We start from the raw sequence: 22,102 nt of genomic DNA on the forward strand, positions 1-22,102 counted from the left end.
TACACTGTATTTAGCTGTGTTTGATATCAATAGATGGACAGAGTCATAGGGGATTTATTAATGATAAAATTGAATCAATGTGATGCTCTACAAAAACGTTATATCACATAGTAGAATTAATTAGTAAATCAGGCAACATGCAAACACTGCCCCTGTGATGACCATCCCATTTCATTTTGCTTAAAAACCTGTGTTTTTAAGGGACAGACTGTCAGTTGGGGATCAATCTAATTAAAGGACTGTCAATCTTTTCTGCCTGCCCAAGGCATAGAGATTATTATATGAAAGTGATGATCTGTACTTTCATCCCATTTGTTTTTATAACTGTTTGCAATTTTTTACTTGTATGTCAAATCTTTATCTGTTTTTTATTCTCTGCAAGCATTGTACTTTTTGTATATTAAATCTAAAATTTAATAGTTCTGTCCTTATTGTTCTAAACAAATGCACTGCCTGTTTAGAAGAGACAGATTGCTTGGCTGGATTAACTCTTTAGAAACCAGTGTGTGAAGTATTAACTGTTTAGCTACCAGGGCACAGTGTGTGCACAATTGGGTGATTAAGTCATAGGTTTGCTACAGGCTTTATACGTATCTGGTGGCAGTTGCTGAGAGGTGTGAAGCGTGCGTCTGTGTTGGGTAAAGGGACCAGCGAAATCTGTAGTTTTAGAGAGAGGTGAGTGCCATGGCCACCTTAACAACAGTATGGGCCCCCGGTGTCGGGGTAATGAGGCTTGGTGCCCCTACTATCAATCTCTGATAACCTGATTTCCCATGTGGTATTTTGCCGTCGACAGCAAAGTGGAGAAATGAAACACAAACGAGGTGTTGCAGTTTCAAATTCAGCTCTGAGGGTCCATGCAAGCTGATCCTTTATTATACATAGTGACCAGCATTAACTGGTTAACGACAAGGACATATAAGGAAATCTCTTTAGCTCAGCAAATATACATATAAGCCCACATCCTCTATTCAGCATTACATGCTTTTTCCTGCCAGCTGCTTTCTTCAGTCTGGAATCTTGCTGCTGTCTGTTTCATAGGAAGCATCTGGTTTTTTTTCTTCAAAGCGTAGCTCTGTATAGTTTTTTTAAGGCATTTACCATATATTTGTACATCTTAATAACTATCAATTATTTTATACTCTCACACCGGGCACAGCAGTGCATCGGGGCCCCAATTTATAAATATATAAGTAAAAAAAAAAAAGGATATATATATTAATATATATATATATATATATATATATATATATATATATATATACCCAACTTAAACGATCCATAAAATTTCAACTATAAAATTAAAGTCATTTTTCTTTTTTTCAAATCCCCCTCTTTACTTACCTTTCAATCGCGATAAGTTGAATCCTCTTCTGTACTTTGTCGCTGTGCTTCTCCATGCTGTGCTCGCAGTCAATGTCTGGCGTGATGACGTCATCATGCCCGACATTCAATGCGAGCGCATCACGGAAGAGAGGATCAGGGAGTGAGTCGGATCGTCACCTGACCTGAACGTTCAGGTGACCGCAAAAGGTAAGTTTCTTTTTTTTTTTTTTCTTTACAGGATTTTTTACAGCAGCAGACCTGCCAGGGCCCCCTTTCCCCCTGGGCCCGGGCACCTGCCCATCGTGCCCAATGGGAAAGACGGCCCTGGTGACTGCGAGATTTGGGTTGGAATCCTGTGTGTTCCCTTACAGTAAGCTTCCAAGTCACAAGTGCGCAGAGGGCAGTTTGTGACAGATAAAGGGGTTCAGTACCGGTTTCCTGACATGATAGAGGTGATATATTGTATGACCGTTGGAATATATGATAAGATATCTAATCAGGGAGTAGCTAGAGGGCTTTATCCCTGACAGAGTTTATATTATGTGGTGTTATGTGGTGGCCGAGAATTATGGGATTTCCTTACCTTACCTTGTCCTCCAGACACGAGTCAGGTTCTTTTCGGATATCCGGTGGTCAGGAGATAAATTCTTCAATGAAAGGGACAAGGATTGGTCAAATAACTTGGGTTTATTAATAATGCGGTAAAGATAATTTACCACCGCGCCACTGACCCCTTCAACTCAATGGTAATGACAAAATATTAATTTGATCAACATAGAGCACAATAGCATTTAACATATAATAACAATAAATCAATTTTCAGGTAAATCACATAACATTAACATCAACTAAAACATTTGGTGCACCAATATTATCCCTGGTAACATTACCATATTTTACACTCAATCCTGGGTTGAACTGTGCACAGGAATTTAGTAGAAGTGGTGCACATGGTTGGGGCCCATAAATTACTTTTTCACACCAAATAAACTGATGATCTTTTGTATTGCACAATCTCTCTATTTTCTCTCCTCTCACACTGTTCTCAGTACATAGCTCAGTCTGTTTAGTGTGATGTCACAGATCTCTATACTGCTTATTTGTTTATAGTACTTTCCTTTTTACTCACACCTCTCTTTGGCACACTTCTTATCTTGTTCTCTTCTTACACTTACTTCACTTTTAATCTGCTTATATATCACTTTGTCCGATTTTCATTCTGTCCCTATTTTTCTCTCTCAGTCTATGCAGACACAGGGATCTCTCTCTCTCAGAAGTCTAGAACTTTCCTCTTCCCACTGCCTTGTGGGAGTTCACAGTTATTACCAAAGTTAGTGGACTTGTTGCTATGCCACACACTCCTCCTTCCTGTTACTCCCGGCAACCACCAACCACTCCCAACTGTCACTTTTCCCTAAAGAAAATATATATATATTTTTTAAATCTTTATAAACACTTTTAACAATTAACAAATTAAATTAACAAATTAAAAACATATAGATACACCCCAGGGTACTCAGATTTTGGGGCACCACATTCACCCCCGCTTTTTCAGGTGCGGTCCTCACGCATTAAGACATAAAGGTGGTTGTTCTTTATCAACTCATATCACACATTTACAACATTTATAATAGCAAACATTTTCAATGACAACAGTTTTAATATACATTATATACATTATATACAACAGTTTCAGTGAGAAAGATCTCTAATCCTGATACCGCCAATAGTAGCTCGAAAGGGTCGGTGGGCAGCTGAGGCAAAGTCCTTTGTCTATCATCTGGTTCTTCGTCCCAGTCATCCCTTGATGTTTCTTCTTGAGGACGATGCTTCCTTCTGACAGCCGATAGGCCTGCGCATCCCAGTTGTAGTCTTTCTGCTGCCTTTTGTAGAAGAACGGAGGAGGGCGCCTGCGCTGGACAGGTCTCTGCTGAGAGGACACTTCTTCTGCTCTCTCTCCCTTGCTCACTTGCTCTGTACTTACTTCCCCACCAGATTCTGCAGCATTCTCTCCTCTTGGCCGGTAGAAACGTCTGCGGAACCTTCGTCGGTAGGGTTCAAATCTGCTTCCTTTTACTGGTACACCACCAGGGCCAGTCACGTTTGCTGCCTTGTCACCCTTCTCTCCGTCCACAACATCAAATTCCACAGTCTCCCCGTCTCCAACACTGCGCAGAAACTTCCGTGGGTTATTTCGCTTTTGTTGCTGCCTGGTGGACAGACATCTTCTTTGGTGTCATTTCTGTTGATGAAGCCATATCCATTCCGCACATTAAACCACTTGACAGTGCCCGAAACCTTTACATGAGAATCAGCGGACTTTTGGTAACCTTGTAGGAGCCGAACAGTATGTTGAAAGGCCTGATGACCGAGGGAAGCCGCTTGGGTTAATTTACCCTTCAAAGTCGCTACTAGCTCATCCGGGCATCTTTGCAGCACATTCATCCCTAGGATGATGGGGGCTATGTTCCCTTCACAGGGGGCGGTGACAAGACAGCCTTGTCTTGGCAACAAGGTCGCTCCGATCTGGATGTCCGCTTCCCAATACCCTTCACACGCAATCTCGAGGCCGTTACTGGCGGTTAGCTGCAGCCAGGTTGGGGGTGGTGATAACAGCTGCTCTTTGCCCCAATACCTGTGGAATGTAGGGAGCCGGATGGTCGTAATCTGTGACCCCGTGTCAAGCATAGCCAGAGTCTCCACTCCATTAATTGTAACGGGTAACGTGGGACATTGTCCGATGAACTGGGGCCTCCAGTTTTCTGGATCCAGATCTATTCCCGGGGTTCGCCCCGAGATTCGGCCCTCAATCTCGGGGTGTCGGATTTTAAATGTTCATTTTGGTCGCAGTTTCTTTCTATGTGTCCTATCCCATGGCACCGGCGGCATATCGGGCGCCCTTGACTATCGAATTGGTTGGGCGATCGCCGTACATACTCGCGAGGTGGTTCCCACCTGCCTCGGACTGGTCTTTGTCTTTCGGGCCTCCACTCTGGTTCCCCGTAGGTGGGTGCCGGTGGCCTCGCCATTTGGCGCATCTCTCGCTGGATTTCTGCCATTCCGACGGCCAGCTCCTCCATTTGCTCTTTGAGCGTTTACATTGGGTCTCTGGTGGGATACTGACCGCTCTGTATTACCGATTCTTGAGCCCGTGTTGACTTTTCTGTGCTGCTTGCTATGGCTCCCGTCGAGCTTGCGCTTTCTCTTAAGCCTACCAATTCTGGGTATTCTTCCTCCCTTCCCCGTTGGTTACCGACAATGGCGATGGCTGTCTCTTTAAACTCTCGGAAAGGTTTTGCCTGGCATCTGTGCTTTCATCAGTCGTAGCTGAATCTTAACGCTTTCTTGGGCGACTCCTTCTACGAACTGTACGGTTAGGGCTTCGTCCACGTTTCGTACTTCCTCTTTGTCCACTGCCTGAATGGCTCTTAACATCTCTTGTAGGCTCAGTGCATAGTCTCACAGTGTCTCGTTCGGTTGTTGCTTGCGAGCATATAGTTTCATCTTCAACTCCGTAAGAGTTCTTGTCTCAAACGTTGTGGAAATTTTTTTTAAAACTTGTGCCGCTTCTTTCTTGTCGTCCATCGGCCATGAGATTACTTCTCTGAGCGACGACCCTGTGAGTTGCCCTATTAAGATCTCCACTTTCTGCTGTTCATTCAACGGGTATAGTCGGAACATGGATTCCAGTTTGTTCTCAAATTCTGTGAATGAAGTCTTCTGTAGCTGTACTTCGGGAGCCATGGGGCCCCGAAATAGTATGGTAGAGTTATGGGCCCTGCCAGTTGCTGATCCATTTTTCACTGAGGGTATTACTCTCCTGATGCACTCGGATCCTGTTCGGTTTGACGCCAAAGTTATGTGGCTAGCATAACTTCTAGCATAAACATGAGGTTCTTTGTGAACATTTTAATAAAACTGTCAATGCCCATCTACCACATCAAGGTAAGCTCTTTCAGATAGCTACCTACATTGACAATTAATAATATAGGAATTCAGCTTCCCCATGCAATACACCTACACACACACACGAAAAGAAATTAAAAGATATTCTGAAACAAACAACATATAAATCACTATGTGTCAGCATATGCATATGAGGAGAATTTTGTGCATGATATATTTATATTGGGATAAGCTCACCTTCCAATGTCAAGACATCTCCTGTAGGTGATGCACTCCCTTGACCTTGGCTTCTCCCACTACTGCTCCATCTGTAGTTTCTCCAATTTAGCCTTCCCACTCTCTGACCACAACCTTCAGCCTCACCTGGCCTAATGCCCTTTCCCCTGCACCCAAATACACACGTAAACAACGAAACCTAAGTACTCTTAGCCCAATCCACTTCTCATTTTCACTAAAACTACTATATTGATTTTCATTTGTTTCAATTTCTTGACATTCTCATCATAGAACGATGTATGAGGAAACAAAAGAAGAGAAGGATATCATAGTGTAATCCATATAAGCAGTTGTACTTAATATCAAGAACGAGCCACTATAACCGGTGTGATAGTTAATAACATACTTAAACACCACGTGGCACACTTCTTTTCCCCTTTTGGGTTTACACTTACACAAATAAGGAGTGCAATTTGCATGTAAACCAACACGGGACTGTGGATCCATTTGTTATATCGACGAATCGCTTTCTCCCATCCAAATTATATATAAAACAGAATTTTCTTTCATACTGTAAAATCATTTAAACATTTATTAAAAACACATGAAAAAACACACAAAAACGAAGTGTATGATCAAGGTGGACTCTTACCCCGGTCCAAAGGGAATAGGCATGTAAGATACAATCTTTATCCGGAGAGCTGTGTTTCGACTGCCCGGTGATATGCAAATCCCACTGCCTTTGAGTAAGAGTTCTTTACTTTAAACTCACAGACTTTACCCCGATGTATAGGGAACAGGTGTTTGAGATTAATCCCAGTTTAGAAGGCTACTTTTCAACTCTCCGATAATTGGTAAATCTCACTGTCGTTGTGTGGAAAGTTTCCACTGCAAACTCCCCAGTTCTGGTTGTAATGGGAGAGTATCAGATGTACAAAGGTATAGTATTTTCCGGAGATTATAACAAAGTTGCCGGATGTTTAAGCAAACACGGATCCTGCTAGAATCAAAGTAAAAAGTGACTTCTCCTCGGAAGTCATTAGCATCACCTACTCAAACCAACGCGCTTCGAATACAAAATCACAACAAAAAGAAGCCTGAGATCCGCGCTCCTGTATAATGATAAATGTGCTAGTCAATGCTGCCTGAGGGAATCAGATGAAACAAAGGGAAGTTCCAACCCTTCAGTGGAAACATCCTTGCTCCATCCGTCTCTCTCCTATTCTGTGCTCTTTCAAACGTGCACTCAAAACTCACCTGTTCCTCAAAGCCTACCAACCATCCACTTAACCCCCTCATCTCCTCTGCTCATTCTCCCCTCTCTCCTCCCGGCCCCCCTCTTCTCTCGCCCATGCTTCAACTGGCTCCCCTTGTGTCTGTTCTGTTTACCCTCCCTTAGGATGTAAGTTCTCATGAGCAGGGCCCTCTTCCCTCCTGTCTCCATACCTGTCTTCTGCCCCGTCTTTACTGCATTGGCCTGCCTGGAGTTTCTGAAGTATTGGTATTTTTTGCTTATTGTTCTGTACTGTTTCACTCTGTATAGTCTACTGTTTGTATGGTGTACAGTGCCACGGAAATCTTGTGGCACCTAACAAATAAAAGATAATAATAATATTAATATTCCCTTGGCACAGATCAGTACACAATAGTCCAAATAGCAGGCAGGTATTTTAATAACACAGTTATGACAGTAAAAATGCTGAAATAGAGCATATATCATTGTATAAAACTAAACAGATCAATAAAGTCAATATGTGGATACTCAACATAAGAGATTCCTCCATCCACATCTGGAGTCACATATCAATGTGATCGATCAAGGTAGAGTGGTGCCTGGACTTAGGGAGATGCAGAAACTTACCATGTTAAGGGCTGTAGTGATGTTCCTCTTTCGGTGTCTCTTCCGTATGCGCTGCCGCAATTGATTCTGAGAAAATAATGAAAAGTTCTGACTTGCCGCGGCCGCGACTTTATCCGCCTCGTGCATGCGAGAATATTTGAACCAGTGCTGTTACTCCGTATGCTCCGGCCTGGAGCACTTACAATATAGGAAGAATAGGTAGTTAGCAGGTTCCAACGTGTTTTGCCTTAGGCTTCTTCAGTGAAATGAATGGTCTGTGGGGATATTAGAGAGTTTGCTGTTAATGACAGTAGGTGGGGCTCTGTGTTGATTGGTGGTTGTAAGCCAGCCCGCACATTCAGAAAAAGGAATGACACTTCGTAGTCATGATGTTAATAATAATAATAATACTACTAAGCAAGGATTAATTCAATAGCAGTGTAAATGAATTGTCACAATGTCAGTCTCAATCTGCGATATTTTATAAACAAATAAGGTATCAGTATGAGGCAGAGAAAAGTATTAAACCATACAGTCTCAGATTTAGCAGTAAGGTTGAACTGCTGTACCTTATCCACTGTACAGGTAGACAATCCTGAAATGTAATGGTAAGCATCTAGATTACAAGAGGCAGAGATACTGACAAGGGCCATGAAGGATGCAGGGTGATAGATAATGATTAAAGAAATTGGCTTAATTCAAAGTCATTATTGAAACCTTTAGATACTAAGGTCCTCATATTGAAGATCCATTTTGACTCTTCCTGGGAGATTAGCTTAGTGTAGTGCCACCCCCCCTCCATGGCTTATCCACTTTTCTAATGCCCATAAACTTGAGTAGGGAGGGGTCCTGAGCATAATGGGTGGAAAATGTTCTGATACACTGTGTTTGTCAAAACCCTTTGTAATGTTTCTTTGGTGTTCTAATATTCTCACACTGAGCTTCTTAATTTGTCCTCCCGATATACTGTACACCACAGGGGCATTGTAATAGATAAATGACTCCTGTGGTGTCACAGGTTAGTCTAGTATCAACAGTGTGTTTTTCCCCATTGGCATGGGATGTGAAAGTGGTGATAGATTTGATGTTGCCCACTTTGCGTGCTGAACATCTATTGCAATAGTAGAACCCTTTATCCATTTCTTTTAACCAGGTGCTCTTTTGGAGGGCAATTTTTGGAAGAATGGTGCTGGGTGCCAAATGTTTTCTAAGGTTGTTAGCCCTGATGTAGATAAATTATTTTTATACTTATTTTTTATACTTATTCTTATTTTTATACTTATTTTTATACTTATTTTAATACTTATTCTTATTTTTATTTTTAATCTTATTTTTATACTTATTCTTATTTTTATACTTTTTTTTCAACTTTTATTATACTTATTTTTATATATTTTTTTATTTTTATATATTTTTTATTTTTATTCTTATTTTTATACTTTTTTTATACTTATTTTTATACATATTCTTATTTTTATTTTTATATTTATTTTTATATTTATTCTTATTTTTATACTTATTCTTATTTTAATTCTTATCTTTATACTTATTTTTATACTTATTTTTATATATATTCTTATTTTTATTTTTATACTTATTTTTATACTTATTATTATTTTTATACTTATTATTATTTTTATACCTATTTTTATACTTATTCTTATTTTTATACTTATTTTTATACTTATTCTTATTTTTATACTTATTTTTATATATATTTTATTTTTTTTTATACTTATTTTTATACTTATTCTTATTTTTATTCTTATTTTTACACTTATTCTTATTTTTTTACTAATTTTTTTACTTATTCCTATTTTTATACTTATTCTTATACTTATTCTTATTTTCATACTTATTTTTATACGTATTATTATTTTTATACTTATTTTTAAATATATATATTTTTTTTATACTTTTTTTATTTTTATACTTATTTTTATACTTATTCTTATTTTTATTTTTATTCTTATTTTTATACTTATTTTTATACTTATTCTTATTTTTTTTACTAATTTTTTTACTTATTCATATTTTTATACTTATTCTTATTTTAATTTTTATTTTTATACTTATTTTTATACTTATTCTTATTTTTTTACTAATTTTTTTACTTATTCTTATTTTTATACTTATTCTTATACTTATTTTTATATATATATTTTTTTTATACTTTTTTATTTTTATATTAATTTTTTTACTTATTCTTATTTTTATACTTATTTTTATAATTATTTTTATTTTTATACTTATTTATATATTTATTCTTATATTTATTTTATTCTTATTTTTATACTTATTTTTATACTTATTCTTATTTTTATTCTTATTTTTATACCTATTCTTATTATTTTACTAATTTTTTTACTTATTCTTATTTTTATACTTATTCTTATACTTATTTATATTTTCATACTTATTTTTATACTTATTCTTATTTTTATACTTATTTTTATATATATATATATATATATATATTTTTTTTATACTTTTTTTATTTTTATACTTATTTTTATACTTATTCTTATTTTTATTTTTATTCTTATTTTTATACTTATTTTTATACTTATTCTTATTTTTATTCTTATTTTTATACTTATTCTTATTTTTATAATTATTTTTAAACATATTCTTATTTTTATAATTATTCTTTTTTTTATACTTATTGTTATTTTTATACTTATTTCTATACTTATTTTTATTTTAATACTTATTTTTATACTTATTCATATTTTTATACTTATTCTTATTTAAATTTTTTATTTTTATACTTATTTTTATACTTATTCTTATTTTTTACAAATTTTTTTACTTATTCTTATTTTTATACTTATTTTTATACTTATTTTTATTTTTATACTTATTTATATACTTATTCTTATACTTATTTTTATACCTATTCTTATTTTTATTCTTATTTTTATACTTATTTTTATATATATATTTTTTTTTATACTTTTTTTATTTTTATACTTATTTTTATACTTATTCTTATTTTTATTTTTATTCTTATTTTTATACTTATTTTTATACTTATTCTTATTTTTATACTTATTTTTATATATATATATATATATATATATATATTTTATACTTTTTTTATTTTTATACTTATTTTTATACTTATTCTTATTTTTATTTTTATTCTTATTTTTATACTTATTTTTATACTTATTCTTATTTTTATTCTTATTTTTATACTTATTCTTATTTTTATAATTATTTTTAAACATATTCTTATTTTTATAATTATTCTTTTTTTTATACTTATTGTTATTTTTATACTTATTTCTATACTTATTTTTATTTTAATACTTATTTTTATACTTATTCATATTTTTATACTTATTCTTATTTAAATTTTTTATTTTTATACTTATTTTTATACTTATTCTTATTTTTTACAAATTTTTTTACTTATTCTTATTTTTATACTTATTTTTATACTTATTTTTATTTTTATACTTATTTATATACTTATTCTTATTTTTATACTTATTTTTATACCTATTCTTATTTTTATTCTTATTTTTATACTTATTTTTATATATATATTTTTTTTTATACTTTTTTTATTTTTATACTTATTTTTATACTTATTCTTATTTTTATTTTTATTCTTATTTTTATACTTATTTTTATACTTATTCTTATATTTATACTTATTTTTATACTTATTTTTATATATATTTTATTTTTTTTTATACTTATTTTTATACTTATTCTTATTTTTTTACTAATTTTTTTACTTATTCCTATTTTTATACTTATTCTTATACTTATTCTTATTTTCATACTTATTTTTATACGTATTCTTATTTTTATACTTATTTTTATACTTATTTATATATATATATATATATTTTATTTTTATACTTATTTTTATACTTATTCTTATTTTTATTCTTATTTTTATACTTATTTTTATATATATATTTTTTTTATACTTTTTTAATTTTATACTAATTTTTTTACTTATTCTTATTTTTATACTAATTTTTACACTTATTCTTATTTTTTTACCAATTTTTTTACTTATTTTTATTTTTATACTTATTCTTATACTTATTCTTATTTTCATACTTATTTTTATACTTATTCTTATTTTTATACTTATTTTTATATATATTTTTTTTATTTTGATACTTATTTTTAAACTTATTCTTATTTTTATTCTTATTTTTATACTTATCTTTATATATATATATATATATATATTTTTTATACTTTTTTTATTTTTATACAAATTTTTTTACTTATTCTTATTTTTATACTTATTTTTATACTTATTTTTATTTTTATTCTTATTTTTATACTTATTCTTATTTTTATACTTATTTTTATAATTATTTTTATACTTATTTATATACGTATTCTTATTTTTATTTTTATTCTTATTTTTATACTTATTTTTATACTTATTCTTATTTTTATTCTTATTTTTAAACTTATTCTTATTTTCTTACTAATTTTTTTACTTATTCTTTTTTTATACTTATTCTTATACTTATTTTTATTTTCATACTTATTTTTATACTTATTCTTATTTTTATACTTATTTTTATAATTATTTTTATACTTATTTATATACTTATTCTTATTTTTATTTTTATTCTTATTTTTATACTTATTTTTATACTTATTCTTATTTTTAAACTTATTCTTATTTTCCTACTAATTTTTTTACTTATTCTTATTTTTATACTTATTTTTATACTTATTTTTATTCTTATTTTTATTTTTATTCTTATTTTTATACTTATTCTTATTTTTATACTTATTCTTATTTTAATTTTTATTTTTATACTTATTTTTATACTTATTTTTTTATACTTATTGTTATTTTTATACTTATTTTTATACTTATTTTTATACTTATTCCTATTTTTATACTTATTATTATACTTATTTTTATATATATATTTTTTTTATTTTTACACTTATTTTTATACTTATTCTTATTTTTATTCTTATTTTTATACTTATTCTTATTTTTTTACAATTTTTTTTACTTATTCTTATTTTTATACTTATTTTTATTTTTATACTTATTTTTATACTTATTTCTATACTTATTTTTATTTTTATACTTATTTTTATACTTATTCTTATTTTTATACTTATTCTTATTTTAATTTTTATTTTTATTCTTATTTTTAAACTTATTTTTATATATATATTTTTTTTATACTTATTCTTATTTTTATTCTTATTTTTATACTTATTCTTATTTTTTTACTTATTCTTATAATTATTCTTATTTTCATACTTATTTTAATACTTATTCTTATTTTTATTCTTATTTTTAAACTTATTTTTATATATATATTTTTTTTATACTTTTTTTATTTTTATACTAATTTTTTTACTTATTCTTATTTTTATACTTATTTTTATAATTATTTTTATTTTTATACTTATTTATACATATTCTTATTTTTATTTTTATTCTTATTTTTATACTTATTCCTATTTTTTTACTAATTTTTTTACTTATTCTTATTTTTATACTTATTCTTATACTTATTTTTATTTTCATACTTATTTTTATACCTATTTTTATACTTATTCTTATTTTTATTTTTATTCTTATTTTTATACTTATTTTTATACTTATTTTTATATATATTTTTTTTATACTTATTTTTATACTTATTCTTATTTTTATTCTTATTTTTATACTTATTCTTGTTTTCATACTTATTTTTATACTTATTCTTATTTTTATACTTATTTTTATACTTATTTTTATATATATTTTTTTTATACTTTTTTTATTTTTATACAAATTTTTTTACTTATTCTTATTTTTATACTTATTTTTATATATATTTTTTTTTTAGTTTTATACTTATTTTTATACTTATTCTTATTTTTATTCTTATTTTTATACTTATTCTTATTTTTATAATTATTTTTATTTTTATACTTATTTATATACTTATTCTTATTTTTATACTTATTTTTATATATATATATATATATATATATATTTTTATACTTTTTTTATTTTTATACTTATTTTTATACTTATTCTTATTTTTATTCTTATTTTTATACTTATTCTTATTTTTATACTTATTTTTAAACATATTCTTATTTTTTTTATTTTTTTATTTTTATACTTATTCTTATTTTTATACTTATTGTCATTTTTATACTTATTTCTATACTTATTTTTATTTTTATACTTATTTATATATATAGATATTTTTTATTTTTATACTTATTTTTATACTTATTCTTATTTTTATTCTTATTTTTATACTTATTTTTATATATATATTTTTTTTATACTTTTTTAATTTTATACAAATTTTTTTACTTATTCTTATTTTTATACTAATTTTTATACTTATTCTTATTTTTATACTTATTTTTATACTTATTTTTATATATATATATATTTTATTTTTATACTTATTCTTATTTTTTTTAATTTTTTTTTACTTATTCTTATTTTTATACTTATTCTTATACTTATTCTTATTTTCATACTTATTTTTATAATTATTCTTATTTTTATTCTTATTTTTATACTTATTTTTATATATATATTTTTTTATACTTTTTTTATTTTTATACTAATTTTTTTACTTATTCTTATTTTTATACTTATTTTTATAATTATTTTTATTTTTATACTTATTTATATATTTATTCTTATATTTATTTTATTCTTATTTTTATACTTATTTTTATACTTATTATTATTTTTATTCTTATTTTTATACCTATTCTTATTATTTTACTAATTTTTTTACTTATTCTTATTTTTATACTTATTCTTATACTTATTTATATTTTCATACTTTTTTTTATACTTATTCTTATTTTTATACTTATTTATATATATATATATATATATATATATATTTTATACTTTTTTTATTTTTATACTTATTTTTATACTTATTCTTATTTTTTACATTTTTTTTTACTTATTCTTATTTTTATACTTATTTTTATACTTATTTTTATTTTTATACTTATTTATATATATATATATATATATATTTTATTTTTATACTTATTTTTATACTTATTCTTATTTTTATTCTTATTTTTATACTTATTTTTATATATATATTTTTTTTATACTTTTTTAATTTTTTACTAATTTTTTTACTTATTCTTATTTTTATACTAATTTTTATACTTATTCTTATTTTTTTACCAATTTTTTTACTTATTTTTATTTTTATACTTATTCTTATTCTTATTTTTATACTTATTCTTATTTTTTTACAATTTTTTTTACTTATTCTTATTTTTATACTTATTCTTATTTTTATACTTATTTTTATACTTATTTTTATACTTATTCTTATTTTTATACTTATTTTTATAATTATTTTTATTTTCATACTTATTTATATACTTATTCTTATTTTTATACTTATTTTTATATATATATATATATATATATATTTTTTATACTTTTTTTATTTTTATACTTATTTTTATACTTATTCTTATTTTTATTCTTATTTTTATACTTATTCTTATTTTTATACTTATTTTTAAACATTCTTATTTTTATTTTTTTCTTATTTTTATACTTATTTTTATACTTATTTATATATAGATATTTTTTATTTTTATACTTATTTTTATACTTATTCGTATTTTTATTCTTATTTTTATACTTATTTTTATATATTTATTTTTTTTATACTTTTTTATTTTTATACTAATTTTTTTACTTATTCTTATTTTTATACTTATTTTTATTTTTATACTTATTTATATATTTATTCTTATATTTATTTTATTCTTATTTTTATACTTATTTTTATACTTATTCTTATTTTTATTCTTATTTTTATACCTATTCTTATTATTTTACAAATTGTTTTACTTATTCTTATTTTTATACTTATTCTTATACTTATTTATATTTTCATACTTATTTTTATACTTATTCTTATTTTTATACTTATTTTTATATATATATATATATATATATATATATATATATATATATATTATACTTTTTTTATTTTTATACTTATTTTTATACTTATTCTTATTTTTATTTTTATTCTTATTTTTATACTTATTTTTATACTTATTCTTATTTTTATTCTTATTTTTATACTTATTCTTATTTTTATAATTATTTTTAAACATATTCTTATTTTTATAATTATTCTTTTTTTTATACTTATTGTTATTTTTATACTTATTTCTATACTTATTTTTATTTTAATACTTATTTTTATACTTATTCATATTTTTATACTTATTCTTATTTTAATTTTTTATTTTTATACTTATTTTTGTACTTATTCTTATTTTTATTCTTATTTTTATATTTATTCTTATTTTTTTACTAATTTTTTTACTTATTCCTATTTTTATACTTATTCTTATACTTATTCTTATTTTCATACTTATTTTTATACGTATTCTTATTTTTATACTTATTTTTATACTTATTTATATATATATATATATATATATATATATATTTTATTTTTATACTTATTTTTATACTTATTCTTATTTTTATTCTTATTTTTATACTTATTTTTATATATATATTTTTTTTATACTTTTTTAATTTTATAATAATTTTTTTACTTATTCTTATTTTTATACTAATTTTTATACTTATTCTTATTTTTTTACCAATTTATTTACTTACTTTTATTTTTATACTTATTCTTATACTTATTCTTATTTTCATACTTATTTTTATACTTATTCTTATTTTTATACTTATTTTTATATATATTTTTTTTATTTTTATACTTATTTTTAAACTTATTCTTATTTTTATTCTTATTTTTATACTTATCTTTATATATATATATTTTTTTATACTTTTTTTATTTTTATACAAATTTTTTTACTTATTCTTATTTTAATACTTATTTTTATACTTATTTTTATTTTTATTCTTATTTTTATACTTATTCTTATTTTTATACTTATTTTTATAATTATTTTTATACTTATTTATATACTTATTCTTATTTTTATTTTTATTCTTATTTTTATACTTATTTTTATACTTATTCTTATTTTTAAACTTATTCTTATTTTCTTACTAATTTTTTTACTTATTCTTATTTTTATACTTATTTTTATACTTATTTTTATTCTTATTTTTATTTTTATTCTTATTTTTATACTTATTCTTATTTTTATACTTATTCTTATTTTAATTTTTATTTTTATACTTATTTTTATACTTATTTTTTTATACTTATTGTTATTTTTATACTTATTTTTATACTTATTTTTATACTTATTCCTATTTTTATACTTATTATTATACTTATTTTTATATATATATTTTTTTTATTTTTACACTTATTTTTATACTTATTCTTATTTTTATTCTTATTTTTATACTTATTCTTATTTTTTTACAATTTTTTTTACTTATTCTTATTTTTATACTTATTTTTATTTTTATACTTATTTTTATACTTATTTCTATACTTATTTTTATTTTTATACTTATTTTTATACTTATTCTTATTTTTATACTTATTCTTATTTTAATTTTTATTTTTATTCTTATTTTTAAACTTATTTTTATATATATATATTTTTTTATACTTATTCTTATTTTTATTCTTATTTTTATACTTATTCTTATTTTTTTACTTATTCTTATAATTATTCTTATTTTCATACTTATTTTAATACTTATTCTTATTTTTATTCTTATTTTTAAACTTATTTTTATAAATATATTTTTTTTATACTTTTTTATTTTTATACTAATTTTTTTACTTATTCTTATTTTTATACTTATTTTTATAATTATTTTTATTTTTATACTTATTTATACATATTCTTTTTTTTATTATTATTCTTATTTTTATACTTATTCCTATTTTTTTACAAATTTTTTTACTTATTCTTATTTTTATACTTATTCTTATACTTATTTTTATTTCCATACTTATTTTTATACCTATTTTTATACTTATTCTTATTTTTATTTTTATTCTTATTTTTATACTTATTTTTATACTTATTTTTATATATATTTTTTTTTATACTTATTTTTATACTTATTCTTATTTTTATTCTTATTTTTATACTTATTCTTATTTTCATACTTATTTTTATACTTATTCTTATTTTTATACTTATTTTTATACTTATTTTTATATATATTTTTTTTATACTTTTTTTATTTTTATACTAATTTTTTTACTTATTCTTATTTTTATACTTATTTTTATATATATATTTTTTTTTGTTTTATACTTATTTTTATACTTATTCTTATTTTTATTCTTATTTTTATACTTATTCTTATTTTTATAATTATTTTTAAACATATTCTTATTTTTATAATTATTCTTTTTTTTATACTTATTGTTATTTTTATACTTATTTCTATACTTATTTTTATTTTAATACTTATTTTTATACTTATTCATATTTTTATACTTATTCTTATTTAAATTTTTTATTTTTATACTTATTTTTATACTTATTCTTATTTTTTACAAATTTTTTTACTTATTCTTATTTTAATACTTATTTTTATACTTATTTTTATTTTTATTCTTATTTTTATACTTATTCTTATTTTTATACTTATTTTTATAATTATTTTTATACTTATTTATATACTTATTCTTATTTTTATTTTTATTCTTATTTTTATACTTATTTTTATACTTATTCTTATTTTTAAACTTATTCTTATTTTCTTACTAATTTTTTTACTTATTCTTATTTTTATACTTATTTTTATACTTATTTTTATTCTTATTTTTATTTTTATTCTTATTTTTATACTTATTCTTATTTTTATACTTATTCTTATTTTAATTTTTATTTTTATACTTATTTTTATACTTATTTTTTTATACTTATTGTTATTTTTATACTTATTTTTATACTTATTTTTATACTTATTCCTATTTTTATACTTATTATTATACTTATTTTTATATATATATTTTTTTTATTTTTACACTTATTTTTATACTTATTCTTATTTTTATTCTTATTTTTATACTTATTCTTATTTTTTTACAATTTTTTTTACTTATTCTTATTTTTATACTTATTTTTATTTTTATACTTATTTTTATACTTATTTCTATACTTATTTTTATTTTTATACTTATTTTTATACTTATTCTTATTTTTATACTTATTCTTATTTTAATTTTTATTTTTATTCTTATTTTTAAACTTATTTTTATATATATATATTTTTTTATACTTATTCTTATTTTTATTCTTATTTTTATACTTATTCTTATTTTTTTACTTATTCTTATAATTATTCTTATTTTCATACTTATTTTAATACTTATTCTTATTTTTATTCTTATTTTTAAACTTATTTTTATAAATATATTTTTTTTATACTTTTTTATTTTTATACTAATTTTTTTACTTATTCTTATTTTTATACTTATTTTTATAATTATTTTTATTTTTATACTTATTTATACATATTCTTTTTTTTATTATTATTCTTATTTTTATACTTATTCTTATTTTTTTACAAATTTTTTTACTTATTCTTATTTTTATACTTATTCTTATACTTATTTTTATTTCCATACTTATTTTTATACCTATTTTTATACTTATTCTTATTTTTATTTTTATTCTTATTTTTATACTTATTTTTATACTTATTTTTATATATATTTTTTTTTATACTTATTTTTATACTTATTCTTATTTTTATTCTTATTTTTATACTTATTCTTATTTTCATACTTATTTTTATACTTATTCTTATTTTTATACTTATTTTTATACTTATTTTTATATATATTTTTTTTATACTTTTTTTATTTTTATACTAATTTTTTTACTTATTCTTATTTTTATACTTATTTTTATATATATATTTTTTTTTGTTTTATACTTATTTTTATACTTATTCTTATTTTTATTCTTATTTTTATACTTATTCTTATTTTTATGATTATTTTTAAACATATTCTTATTTTTATAATTATTCTTTTTTTTATACTTATTGTTATTTTTATACTTATTTCTATACTTATTTTTATTTTAATACTTATTTTTATACTTATTCATATTTTTATACTTATTCTTATTTAAATTTTTTATTTTTATACTTATTTTTATACTTATTCTTATTTTTTACAAATTTTTTTACTTATTCTTATTTTAATACTTATTTTTATACTTATTTTTATTTTTATAATTATTTTTAAACATATTCTTATTTTTATTTTTTTCTTATTTTTATACTTATTCGTATTTTAATTTTTATTTTTATACTTATTTTTATACTTATTTTTTTTATACTTATTGTTATACTTATTCTTATTTTCATACTTATTTTTATACTTATTCTTATTTTTATACTTATTTTTATTTATATATTTTTTTTTTATTTGTATACTTATTTTTATACTTATTCTTATTTTTATTGTTATTTTTATACTTATTCTTATTTTTATACTTATTTTTAGAATTATTTTTATTTTTATACTTATTTTTATACTTATTCTTATTTTTTTACAAATTTTTTTACTTATTCTTATTTTTATACTTATTCTTATTTTCATACTTATTTTTATACTTATTCTTATTTTTATACTTATTTTTATATATATATGTTTTTATTTTTATACTTATTTTTATACTTATTCTTATTTTTATTCTTATTTTTATACTTATCTTTATATATATTTTTTTTTATACTTTTTTATTTTTATACAAATTTTTTTACTTATTCTTATTTTTATACTTATTTTTATACTTATTTTTATTTTTATTCTTATTTTTAAACTTATTCTTATTTTCTTACTTATTTTTTTACTTATTCTTTTTTTTATACTTATTTTTATTTTTATACTTATTTTATACTTATTCTTATTTTTATACTTATTTTTATATTTATTCTTATTTTTATTCTTATTTTTAAACTTATTCTTATTTTCTTACTAATTTTTTTACTTATTCTTATTTTTATTTTTATTCTTATTTTTAGACTTATTCTTATTTTTATTCTTATTTTTATACTTATTCTTATTTTTGTACTAATTTTTTACTTATTCTTATTTTTATTTTCATATTTATTTTTATACTTATTCTTATTTTTATACTTATTTTTATACTTATTCTTATTTTTAATCTTATTTTTATACTTATTTTTAAACATATTCTTATTTTTATTTTTTCTTATTTTTATACTTATTCTTATTTTTATTCTTATTTTTATACTTATTTTTATTTTTATACTTATTTATATACTTATTCTTATTTTTATTTGTATTCTTATTTTTATACTTATTTTTATACTTATTCTTATTTTTATTCTTATTCTTATAATTATTCTTATTTTCATACTTATTTTAATACTTATTCTTATTTTTATTCTTATTTTTAAACTTATTTTTATATATATATTTTTTTTATACTTTTTTTATTTTTATACTAATTTTTTTACTTATTCTTATTTTTATACTTATTTTTATACTTATTCTTTTTTTTATTCTTATTTTTATACTTATTTTTATAATTATTTTTATTTTTATACTTATTTATACACTTATTCTTATTTTTATTTTTATTCTTATTTTTATACTTATTTTTATACTTATTCCTATTTTTTTACTAATTTTTTTACTTACTCTTATTTTTATACTTATTTTTATACTTATTTTTATTTTCATACTTATTTTTATATTTATTTTTATACTTATTCTTATTTTTATACTTATTTTTATATATATATTTTTTTTTTATACTTTTTTTATTTTTATACTTATTCTTATTTTTATTCTTATTTTTATACTTATTTTTATACTTATTCTTATTTTTATACTTATTTTTATACTTATTTTTATATATTTTTTTTTTTATACTTATTTTTATACTTATTCTTATTTTTATTCTTATTTTTATACTTATTCTTATTTTTTTACTAATTTTTTTAACTTATTCTTTTTTTTATACTTATTCTTATACTTTTTCTTATTTTCATACTTATTTTTATACTTATTCTTTTTTTTATACTTATTTTTATACTTATTTTTATATATATATTTTTTTTATACTTTTTTTATTTTTATACTAATTTTTTTACTTATTCTTATTTTTATACTTATTTTTATATATATTTTTTTGTTTGTTTTATACTTATTTTTATACTTACTCTTATTTTTATTCTTATTTTTATACTTATTCTTATTTTTATACTTATTTTTAAACATATTCTTATTTTTATTTTTTTCTTATTTTTATACTTATTGTCATTTTTATACTTATTTCTATACTTATTTTTATTTTTATACTTATTTTTAAACATATTCTTATTTTTATTTTTTTCTTATTCTTATACTTATTTTTATACTTATTCTTATTTTTATTCTTATTTTTAAACTTATTCTTATTTTTATACTTATTTTTTGTATACTAATTTTTATACTTATTTTTATACTTATTCTTATTTTTATTTTTATTTTTATTTTTATACTTATTCTTATTTTTATACTTATTCTTATTTTTATACTTATTTTTATACTTATTTTTATATATATTTTTTTTTTATACTTTTTTTATTTTTATACTAATTTTTTTACTTATTCTTATTTTTATACTTATTTTTATATATATTTTTTTTTTGTTTTATACTTATTTTTATACTTATTCTTATTTTTATACTTATTTTTATACTTATTTTTATATATATTTTTTTTTTATACTTTTTTTATTTTTATACTAATTTTTTTACTTATTCTTATTTTTATACTTATTTTTATATATATTTTTTTTTTGTTTTATACTTATTTTTATACTTATTCTTATTTTTATACTTATTCTTATTTTTATACTTAT

This window comes from Mixophyes fleayi, chromosome 9 (assembly GCF_038048845.1).
Source record: "Mixophyes fleayi isolate aMixFle1 chromosome 9, aMixFle1.hap1, whole genome shotgun sequence".
NCBI classification, from domain to species: Eukaryota; Metazoa; Chordata; class Amphibia; order Anura; family Limnodynastidae; genus Mixophyes; species Mixophyes fleayi.